Genomic DNA, 12,040 nt, shown 5'->3' on the forward strand with positions numbered 1-12,040 from the left:
AAAGTCCAAAGACATTCAAGACCAACCATCCCAGAATGGCTTGTATGCTTTCTTCTCTCAGGTGTAGTCCCTATAAAGTTCCCACCACCAATACACCCATGCACCATCACTGTAGTCCCTTGTGCTCTTCCCTCCCCTGCTTTGATGCCTCTCCCTCCCCCTCTGCTGCAGAATGTCTCTGATTTATAGTTGCCTCTTAATTTTGCTTTTTAATAATTATTGTTTTTTTCTGATCTCTTATTGTCAGCTTCTTAACTGAGACCAAGGAATAAAAAGAGACATGTGAATACATGGCCCCAGATCCATAGGGATATTAACTTTCTCCTCCACCAGACACCAATGGGGGGTGGGGTGGAAAGGGAAAGGATTTTTCACTTAGAAAGGAAACATAAATAATCTCCAATATATATGTAAATTTTGAACTGACTAAGTAACCCAAATGAAACTAAATATTTACCTGGAAGACACGGTCTTACGTCAAAATAGATCCAGTTATTTTTATTTATAGAAATATGTTTTCATCCTTCCTTAAAGTACATGAAGCACCAAAGCAAAGCAAAACAGCAAATCAAATTAAACAAACCGGTATTATTTTCAAAACTTTTTGTGAGATACTTTGCTGAACCAAGGATCATCTATGAAAATGTGTGATGCTGGTTATGCCCTAAAGGAACTTGTAATATGTATCAAGTGACAACACCTCACTATTAAAGATTTGGAGGAGAACTGGAAAAGAGGAAGGCTCTGCTATTGTAGATGCCCTGTCAACACATCAAGAGCTAAATGTAACCAACACCATGCTGCAGTGAGAGGGAGTTGAAAGTTCAGTTTCTTCTTCACGCTTGTCAAAATACGCCATCTTGGAAATCTGAAAAATAAAGAGGGAAACATAACCTAATAAAATAATCTCTACTAATGCCTCATTTACAGATCATCCCTCTAAAGGAATGATTTTCTGGTCTGTGGTGCATTAGGAAGTGTTTCCCTGTGTGTTTACATTTTGGATATATACTGAATCCTCAGCAGGGGTGTACACAAACCAGCCAGAGAGATCCCTCTTCCCTGGCTCGGATATGCTCCTGGCACACACCTTGGTTTTATGTTCAGCAAATGAATTTTAACAGCAATAATTACTTTTATCATTTCCCCCTTAAGTAACACCGTTGCTAAACTACTAAGAACCCATTTGACCTGAACATTTTAAGGCATATATAGGGTCCCAAAAGATGTAAACTACAACTTTTTAAATACAAACACTGATAATTCTGACTCATTCGTCGGTTCACATACTCCCCCAACTACAAAACTTATATGCATATCTCAAAAATTCCTTCTGAGATTTAGACGGGTCTTTTTATTTGATATTTTCACTCCAATGTCTCTCAAGTATCTCAAATTTCAATATCTTTAAAATTAACTATTTATTCTTCTCCTTAAAATGTCCTTCTCCAGTTTCTCTATCTCTGATCATCAAATACATGAATGTCAAAGCAGTTATTCAGGAATCATACCTGACACCTTCTTCTCCTTCACACACTCACGCATAATTATTATAGTTATATTAATTTCTTAATTACAGGGATCCGAAATTTGTCCAGCTCTTTTCTCTTCCATTACCACCATCCTGGTCTAATTCACCAAAAATATTGACTCATACTAGCTTCATAACATGTCTCCCTCATACCATTCTTATGCAATCCATTCCCCATAATCTTTAAAATGCACTACCATTCTCCTACTCAAACTCCAATGGATTCTCACTCTAAGTGGCTTGCCATCATTGCCTTGGAGAACTTTCATGAACTGGCTGCTCTTTTCATACTCTTCACCTGCATTATTTTTCATCAACTTCCTTGTTGCAATCTGAACTCCCCTTTATAAAGAGGATCTTCCCTGACCCTTCATTCTAAATGAAGCTTCCTATATACTCTGCTCACACTCTAATACTTGTTCCTTTATAGCAAGTGTTCCTCAGCATGTGATTATTAGCATATTTGTATGCTAATTTATTTAAATGTCTCCTGTTGTAACTTCCATAAAACTAGTTACATTATATCATACACTATTGCAATCCCAGAATCTGTAGAAAGGAAACTTCTCATGTAAAGTGTAATGAATAAATGAATGAGTTAATAATGAATTAATGAATTTTGTCACCCAAGAGATAACAGCAATAGTTTAAAAGGATAAATTAAACAAATAAATAGACAACCAGTGTCTTACCCTGAAACCAAGGACACCAACAGACATATCCAACTCCTATAAAAATTCCATCAATGACATTTAATGAATTAATAAATGATCAAATACATACTTATAAGATGTCCAAATATATGATATATAAATAGGTTCTATTTTCCATGATCAGCACAAAAATTAACCTGGTAACATGTCAACATATTGTTAGTAAAATGTTACCTGACATTATTGAGCTTACATACTATTTTGTTACAGTTTTTAAAAATGCATATGTATTTTTAATAAACCTCAAATCAACCTTTCATGGAGTGAAAAAAAAAACTTTCATGGAGTGCCTTGTCAGGGTCCCACAGAATAAAGGGTGAAATCCATGCTCAGATGCTGAGATGTTTTTCTAGAGGGGAAAGTAACTGTGGTAAAATATTCCCCACAGAAATTAAAGGCAGTACTCTACAGGAGAGGAAAACATTGGTGAGAATAATAAAATCTTAGGTCAGCATTTATATTTTACTGTTATGAATACTGATATTAAAACTGAGTTAAGACGATAAAATAATTTTCAAAACTAAATCAATTAGCAATGGATCATTTAATTAAAAGGCAATACTGAGCTCTTATTCAGAGTTGCTTCCACTACTAGAAAAAGAATCAACATTTTAGTGCACAAAATGATGATAATTTTGCTTTAATCCCACCATTTAGCCAATTTAAACCTCCTCTGATTAAAGATAATTCCAGCATTTTAAGGATCAAAGCTTCTCTGCTGGTTGATTAGCTTCTAGGTCCTAATTTTACACTCTTAGCTGAACCACACAGTTTTTTTAAAAACCTAAAATTGGAAAAAGCAGAAATATTTCCTCTCTCAGCCCAAAAGAAAACAATTGTTTCTAATTAAGGTCACTTACCCAGTACTTGATAAATATTAATCAAATTACACATTAATTTTCCAACTCAAGCCTTGTGGCTGGAACTCCTGGCTTTTCTTAACTTGACAAGATCCTTTCTACTGGACATTAAACTGTAAAAATGCCGGTTTCCAGGGCCTCCCTGGTGGCACAAGGGTTAAGACGCAACCTATGAGGCTGTCCACAGCCACTGCAGCACAAGTTTGATTCCCGGCCAGCCAGGCAACCCACATGGCGCAGCAGACCTCTCCTGACCTCCCGCTGCTCCCCTCAGCAGTATACTTTGGTCAATCTGCCTGTTCTGTTCCCCACTCTGTCTCTGGTGAATCCTCTCACCCCCTGCACCTCTGGCCTGTACCCCAGCTCTTGTATGAATAAATAAATAAATCTTTAAAAAAAATGTATTACAAAAATGCTGGTTTCTGGGCCTCCCCGGTGGCACACCGGGTTGAGCGCAGCGCTGTGAAGCTGTCCACAGCCTCTGCAGCACAGGTTCGATTCCCAGCCGGCCAAGGAGAAACCCACATAGCGGGATAGACCTCTCCTGTCTCACCTGCTGTGCTCCCCTCAGCAGTGTACTTTGGTCAGTCTGCCTGTTCTGTTCTCCACTCTGTCTCCGGTGAATCCTCTCACCCTCCTACACCTGTGGCCTGTACCCCAATTCCTGTATAAAAATAAATAAATCTTTTTAAAAAATGCTGGTTTCTACATAAATGTCTCCAAGCTGCAAAATATGTCTTAAATACCTCTCCTATCACTTCATTGTTTAAAATGTGTAATCATAAATCATGAGGGATTATTTCAAAATATTCTTTCAAAATCCTTAATTCTATAAATGAAAAACCAGTTTATTTCCTTTAAGCCAATTATTGTTTTGTTTTCCTGGTGAATGGATACAGAGACTGAACCGCAAGGAAATTGACAAATCACTCAGGAGCACACCAGCCAGGATTGTTTTTGATTCCAAAATTGCATACTTTATTTTTTCTCCATTACCACATGCCCTCTAAAATATTACTTCCTCCTTCTTTTCCCAGATCTAAGGACCCAATATTTTCTCATTTTCCACCTGGAATCTACATACCTTCTTTAACTGACTCAGCTTTTTGCTATACTCTTTAAATCTTTCATAGAGTTAGTCATTAATTCCTAGACACACAGTCTGCTGAGGTCAGTGGCACATATTCACAGAGGGCAAAATCCACGTTACTACCTTGCACAGTGCCCAGGACAAAGAGGTTGTGCTTATCAATAACTTTGATGTGAATGATGATTCTAAGACTTCCTAGAAGATTTAAGAAAGACTCAGCACTTGGTGCTTCCACAAATTCTGACATGTGAGGGGATTCACAGCCTCCAAGCCAATTCTAAAACTCCATGCTACCAACTCAATTTCTTACAATGTGAATATTCTCAAGTTTCCATCTTTTTTCTTTACAGTGAAAGTTTTAGGAAGTTTATATGAATTAATAAAAATCCTGAGCTCTATGAAGCCAATCTAGCTTTGAACATGCTTTTATTGATCTTTCAGGTAAATCTACTGTGAATGTTATGAGCCAAGCCCAGATCACCAACTTCAAACAGAATTGGAGGTACCTGTAGAGAGTTATGCTGGCAGACAGGCTTTTACTAAAGCCAGCAGAGCAGAGGTGAGGATAAAAAAAAGTTGCTTAATTAACATTTTAGATGTGTTGTAGGTTGAGTGATTTAAGGCAGCTTATTAAATTCTCCCTGTTGCATCCTAGAGGATATCAGCTTGCTTTCATTTTTATTTTACAGATGTAATCAATTTGCTTCTAATATCCAAACTCATTAGCATAGGGAAGAGTTTCTAATATTGTGGAGTCATTTTAAATTCATTCTTACAAGTTATCTTGCTTGAAGATAGCCAAGCAATTTTACTACAGTCAACGCAATAGAAAAACATTCTTAGTCCCATTTCTTAGAAACAGAGGACATTTTACAACTGCTAAAGGAAATATTTTCACTCCCTATTTTGCATAAGGATGAAGGGGAAAATACCATGTTTATCCATCCTTACCCTTTCCAAAACTCATACTTTAATATTTATATGGAGAAGCAGTAACCATTTCTACATGTTACCATGTACCAAAATATAATTATTTATTGTTTTGCATTTTACTTTTTTATTTTTATAATCTTTTATTGAAACAACATTGTATTATAATATTATATAAGTTTCAGGTGCGTCATTATAAATTAACATCTGTGATTACCACATTAAGTTCACCACTAAAATCCAACCCTATCCTTCCCCACACAAATGATCTCTTTCACCCTATTTACTCTCCTCCTACCTCCCTTCCCTTCTGTGACTGCTTCATAAGTGGAGGGGGTTTAGGCACAAGTGATTGGCATCACTGTTATACAGCCTTGTCTATTGGTCTAGACCAAATTTTAAATCTGTGTTCTTCAAATAAGCCATTAAGTTACTTGCAAATTCTGTATGAAGAAAACACTACTTGGTCACAATACCCCGTGAAAATCTCAGCCCAGGGATATAAAATATAGAAGCCATGTCCAGTAGACTTTTTCCATCTCAATTTTTCTGATTGCATTGCTGTGAAGTTTTTGTTTTTTTTTTTTTTAAGATAGATTTATTTATTTGTTTGTTTGTTTGTTTGTTTGTTTGTTTATACAAGAACTGGGGTACAGGCCAGATGCACGAGATGGTGAGAAGATTCACCAGAGACAGAGCGGGGAATAGAACAGGCAGACTGATGAAATACACTGCTGAGGGGAGCAGTGGGCTAGACAGGAGAGGTCTGCTGAGCCATGTGGGACCCTCCCTAGCCAGCCGGGATCGAACCAACACTACAGGCTGCGGACAGCTTCTCAGCGCTGCACTCAACCACCTGCGCCACTAGGGGAGGCCCTGGTTTTTACTTTTAATTTATTTCCCAGATTTCTACATTTCTTGTAAATTTTAAGTTGGATCTAGAGGCTTGGTTAGATTTTGAAATATTATCTTTAGCAAGGTTATGTCCCTGTAGATGGCCTATCCCTCCATTAAAAAACTTGTAACACCTGGTTATATCTTTTTTAATGATGCTAATAACCACTAATATGCAATACCTAGATCCATTAAGTATTAGGGTTGAATTAAAATGTAGATATTCTAATTTTAGCATATCTTCTTCATTTATTAGTTAATATACACTATTAAAAAATCCCTTCATCTAACATTTACTTATCCAGTAGCACAGTTGTATAGAAAAGACAAAGTAAATGCTCAATTCTATCTTTTGTTAAATTTTCAAAATAATGTATCTTCTACTGCTGACCAATTATTTTTCATTATACACTAAGAACTCATGCATTGAAACATATTTGATCTGTTTGAATCTATTGAAGTTATCTTACTGATGCTCAAATTGTCCAATGTTTGGCCAGAGGAGTTCTTTCAAGTTGTCTCCTGAGTCTCTTTATACAAACCTAGTAGTCTTTGATAGTTTCCTTGATATCTGCCATAATAAAAGGTTGAGACTCATCTTGTACATTTCTGCCCCAGACCTGAAATCAGCCATATCTCCAAGGAGTTCTTTTTCCTTTTAGTAGGAAACAATATAGTTGACAGGGTACTCTGCCATATTTTCTGGCCCTCTCCTCTTTCTCTCTCTCTCTCTCTCTCTCTCTCTCTCTCTCTCTCTCTCTCTCTCTTTGTGTGTGTGTGTGTGTGTGTGTGTGTGAGAGAGAGAGAGAGAGAGAGAGAGAGAGAGAATTAGTCTTTGGGTCCCTGCTCCCTCTTCTGTATAATAATGAAAAAAATAGTGCCCATTTTAGAGGTAAGAACCAAGCAGGATGCCCATAATAAGTGCTTAGTGTCACCTCAATAAGTATTAATCATTATTATCAATAATATTGCTACTGGTCTATGGGATCCTAAAATTAAAATCTTAATGCATGTACTTTTCATATGCATTAACATTAAATGCCCCCAAATAGACCTATATTTAAAGAAAGTTTATATTTTCTATTATTTAAAATAGTGGAAAACATTTTGGTCTTAATTTTCTCTCACAGGAAAACATTGTCTAGATAATATTGGAAGGATCACTCTAGACTTGGTCTCCCGGTTTTCTCCCCAAGAGACAATTATTTTACTTAATTTGTCATTTGTAATATTACTATATTAGTTATACTCTTTCTCAAGAGCTGCAGCTTTTGATGCTATTTTACTCCTTACAAAATCTATCCCATGGTAGAAACAATCACCTCTAAAAGCATAAATAGGATCTGCCATAGAAACATTAAGAACCTATAGAGAAACACTGAAGGGAAAAAAATTGCTCTATGGGCCAGTCCTTCACAGGTAGGGAAATTTCAAATTAATGCAAAAGTAAGGTGACTCCTTGTAATCAGGGAAATGCAAATCAAAACTACCATGAGATACCATCTCACACCAGTGAGAATGGCACATATTAAAAAAACTAGCAACAACAAATGTTGGCGAGGGTGTGGAGAAAAAGGAACTCTTCTGCACTGTTGGTGGGAGTACAAACTGGTCCAACCACTGTGGAGAGCTGTGTGGAGATTTCTGGACCTACTAAACATAGAGCTTCCATATGATCCAGCAATTCCACTCCTAGGTATTTACCCAAAGGACACAGAAACATCAATTCCAAAGAACACCTGCACCCCTATGTTTATAGCAGCACTGTTTACAATAGCTAAGCTTTGGAAACAACCCAAATGCCCAAAAATAGATGACTGGATCAAGAAGATGTGGTACATATATACCATGGAATATTACTCAGCATTCAAAAAAGATAAACACATGCAATTTGCAGCAACATGGATGGCGCTGGAAGGGATCATGCTCAGCGAAATAAGCCAAAAAGAAAAAGAAAAATACCGGATGGTCTCACTCATAGCAGGAATCTAGAAAACTTAAATAAGGGACCAGGAAAATGAATATAAGAAAGTGAAAATCAAAATCAATAAAAAACTATGAACCAGAGACACTTTTGGGGGGTGGGGGGCGGGAGGGGAAGGATTGGGGTCAGAATGGGGCGTTTGCAATTGTATGGGGGAATATAAAAATAAAATTTATTATCTAAAAAAAAAAAGTAAGGTGACTCCATTATTAAATGTAACACGGCAATTTTAGGGAAGTGGGGACATAGATATAGAGGAATGAAGGACAATGATGGAACACTCAGGGACCTCTAAAAAACAGATGTCTGTGTGCAGAGTAAGGAATTATTTCAATATTTTAAGAACAAGCTCATAGGTGAATAGTAGCACTAAAGCAAGTATAAGTGGTAACAGATAGGAATGGAATGCCGGACCTTTGGCAGCAACCCAGTTATGAAGCAAGATACATTAGTTGTGAGGTGTCTTGGGCAGGGGGAGGGGGTGTGGACACTTCTGTTACAAGGCTGTAAATACTTCTAGTAATGAAAAAGCAAAGTGGTTTCCAGTGCTTACCAGGTGCACAAGTTGTTGTGGGAGGCCATAAGAAGCAATTCTTACAACAGCTATTGCAAACGAAAGTCATTTCTCACCTGTGATACTACTAGGGATTCCAAAGAGAACATCTTCCATCCATGGTGAAATGGGATTTATTACATGGGGCTGTTGGGAACGAGGGGAAGGATTTTATAACTTAAATTTACAGCAATGGGAAGCCATTCAAGGGTTTTAAGTAGGACAGTAACACGCTCACTATTGCATTTTCAGAATCTCTCTAAATGCAAGATCAAAGATACATCAAGTACACCAAGAGTGCCTTATTTCATATGCTGTGTCTACATTCCCTAAAGTCAGCAATCCTGGTTCTAGGGATAAAGATCATTAAATGTAAAAGCATTGGAAGAAACCACAATGGAAAAGATCAATGAATGTGATTACCCAAAATTTTGAAAGTTTTCTATGTCAAAAGATACTATAAAGAAATAAAAGGGAAATGATACTCCAGAAAAAAGGCTTATCACAAATATAAATAAATATTATGGTAATTTCTTCAATGTGTTAAGAATACTCATATATCACATATCACCCTCACTAAAAAAGTACAGAAAGATAAAAATGAATTAATCATAAAAATGTATAAAAATGTATAAAAAGATATAAAAAATTCAAGCTCAATCAGCAGTCAAAGAAATGAACATAAACAATATATTGTTTGTCCAGTTAAAAAAATCATAATAAAATCACAATGTCTGATGTTGTTAGTGGTGCCGTGCACGTATGCAGCACACATTGCCAAAACCTCGGTTAATGTGAGGATGCTAACACATACCTGCAAAACTATTTATCTGTTGATATGACCAACCATAAATGTTCACACTTTCAACTCATTAATTCACCTAAAAAATGTGTCTTCCTAGTAAAATGACTTGAGATGAGTACAAAGATATTTTGCATGAAGATATTTGCTACAGCTTTAGTTATCATAAAAATTTAGAAAAAAACAAGTGTTTTTATTATTCCACATAATTAAATTAAATTTATTCCACATAATTAAATGGTATGCAATCTATAAAATCCTGTTTTTCAAGAACATTAAGTAACAATAAAAAATACTTGCTAAAGAACATCACATTTTAAAAATAAAAATAAAAATTTATTCAATTTGGGGATCCCATAAATCCTTATCCACACCCTATGTGGTCCACAGTGTCATTTCTGAATGACCAAATTAGCCACTATCCACAGTCAGAGGATCCCATGGCTTCTTGAATGCATATTTGGGTTTTTTTCAACTTTTTCTGAGCTAGTAAGAGTAGCTTCGCTCAATTATCTCCCTCATTCCCTTCTCTCTTGTGCATCCATTTAGGATGAAGTGCCCAAAGCGGCCCTGGCCACAAACACTATCCTCTCACAGAAGCCCACTTTACTTCCCTGGTGAGAGCATGAAGACAGAAGAGAGAAGCTCTGACTATGGGTTGACTGCAGTCTACCTCCCATTTCCAATGTCCTTTAGTCAAAGTGTATGCACATGCCCTTGTCACTGAGTCACAGGAAATTCTGAAGAGCACTGCTTTTCACTGACACACACAAAAAAAGGCAGACATTCTTTTAACGCGTTTATAAACTTTTCTGAAATATTTAGAAAAAGCTTATTTCTGGCCAACTCCAATTAGAATCATATAGTAAGGAATGAGATGATGGTGCCGCTTTATCCTCTCCTTCCTTGAATGGCTTTAAGAGCAGATACAGGAGGAGCACAGGGGACAGTGGTGGTGTTGCATGGGTGCATTGGTGAAGGTAATTCTATGGGGACTACATCTGAGGGGATGGGGGAAGCAAATATTGTTTAAAAATGAACAATGATGTAAAAAATAAATAAAAATAATAATAAAAAGAGCAGATGCATTTTTAAGTACCCTAGTAACAAAGCTTCAAGTGAAAATGAGACTCTCTTGTCATAACATTGGATTTAGTTTCATCAATTACTTCTAACTCTAGAAATTTTGCTAAAATAGAGTTGGGTTACAATAATGCAGTATTTTAAGTCTTGTAGCGCATGGGTTACCTACACATGTTGCATATATATGTATATATACAGACATGCATACACATTTTTATAAGGATACTAAGCCAACAGATACCCTGGTGGTGGAGTACGAACACTTCTGAATATGTTAAATCTCTAAAGAAACTGAACTAAGTCCAAACTATTGACAGAGTTTCCTAAAATCTCAGGATATTATAGATCAATAGCATCTGCACCAGAGAATTGCTATGATTATTTGGAAAGACAATTCTAACAGCAAATAACAGCCCAAATGGGGAGGAGATGGGTCACTGTAGATTTCAAATTAACAAGCTTAAAATACAGATTCCTTTTTTGACTGCTTAACTTCTCATTGGTTATTCCAGAGAGACTCTTTCTTTATTTTTTTTCAGAGATTTGTATATTTGACATAATGTAAAAGTAATTATGTGACAAAGGCTGACAAAACTTTAAATGTTCCTATTGTACACCTGTGATTCCTATACTTTAAAGACAAGAAAGTTATTATTCCATTAGCAACTTTAAGAATAATAACGTTGAAACTAGAATAAGTGTTTTTCTGTAGATAAAGGTAAATGTTTTAAAGATTTATTTATTTATGCATACAAGAACTGGGGTATAGGCCAGAGGTGTGGGGGTGATAGGATTCACCAGAGACAGAGTGGGGAGCAGAACAAGCAGACTGACTGAAATATACTGCTGAGGGGAGCAGCAGGCAAGACAGGAGAGGTCTGCTGGCCATGTGGGTCAGCTCCCTGGCGGGAGGGGGATTGAACTCAAACTGTGGATAGCTTCTCAGTGCTGTGCTTACCCTATGTGCCACCAGGGAGGCCAGGATAGAAGTAAATTTTTATCACAAAAATTAAACATGCCACATAACTATATTTATTTCTAGATGACTGATTTTTTTCTTCTTTATGCCTTTATTTTGTATTTTCTAATGGTCTCTACTATATATGAATTACCATAAAATCAGGAAAAATATGCACTATTAAAAGAAAAAGAGGGCCTCCCTGGTGGCGCAGTGGTTGAGTGATGGCTTGTGAGGCTGCCCGAAGCCTGTGCAGCGCCAGTTCGACCTCCAGCCGCCGGGCGAGGGTCCCACATGGGGTGCAGACCTCTCCTGCCACCCACTGCTCCCCTCAGCAGTGTACTTTGTCATTCTGCCTGTTCTGCTCCCCTCTCTGGCTCTGGTGAATCCTCTCACCCTCCCGCACTTCTGACTGTACCCAGTGCTTGTATAAATAAATAAATAAATATTAAAAAAAGAAAAAGAAAAAGAAAATGATGTTCATTTTTTCTCTCTACAAGCTTGTTTACTTCTGCCTTTGGCCAACATGCAGGGATTCAATCTAACTCTGTGCTCTCTTGAGTGCCTGGTACAAGTTGGTACTGTATTAAATTTCAGCTCATTTAAAAAAACAAAAACATAAACAAAAAGTTGGTTCTTCAT

The 12,040-nt window shown here is 36.8% G+C and overlaps 1 pseudogene; it reads right to left on the reverse strand.

Annotated features, from left to right (window-relative positions):
* Positions 1–772: 772 nt before the first annotated feature.
* Positions 773–12,040, reverse strand: part of LOC119251438 (elongation factor 1-alpha 1-like) — a 143,720-nt pseudogene continuing 132,452 nt past the window's right edge.

The sequence above is a fragment of the Talpa occidentalis genome, unplaced genomic scaffold (assembly GCF_014898055.3).
Source record: "Talpa occidentalis isolate TD23 unplaced genomic scaffold, MPIMG_talOcc4v2.1 talOcc4.2, whole genome shotgun sequence".
In the NCBI taxonomy this organism is placed as follows: domain Eukaryota; kingdom Metazoa; phylum Chordata; class Mammalia; order Eulipotyphla; family Talpidae; genus Talpa; species Talpa occidentalis.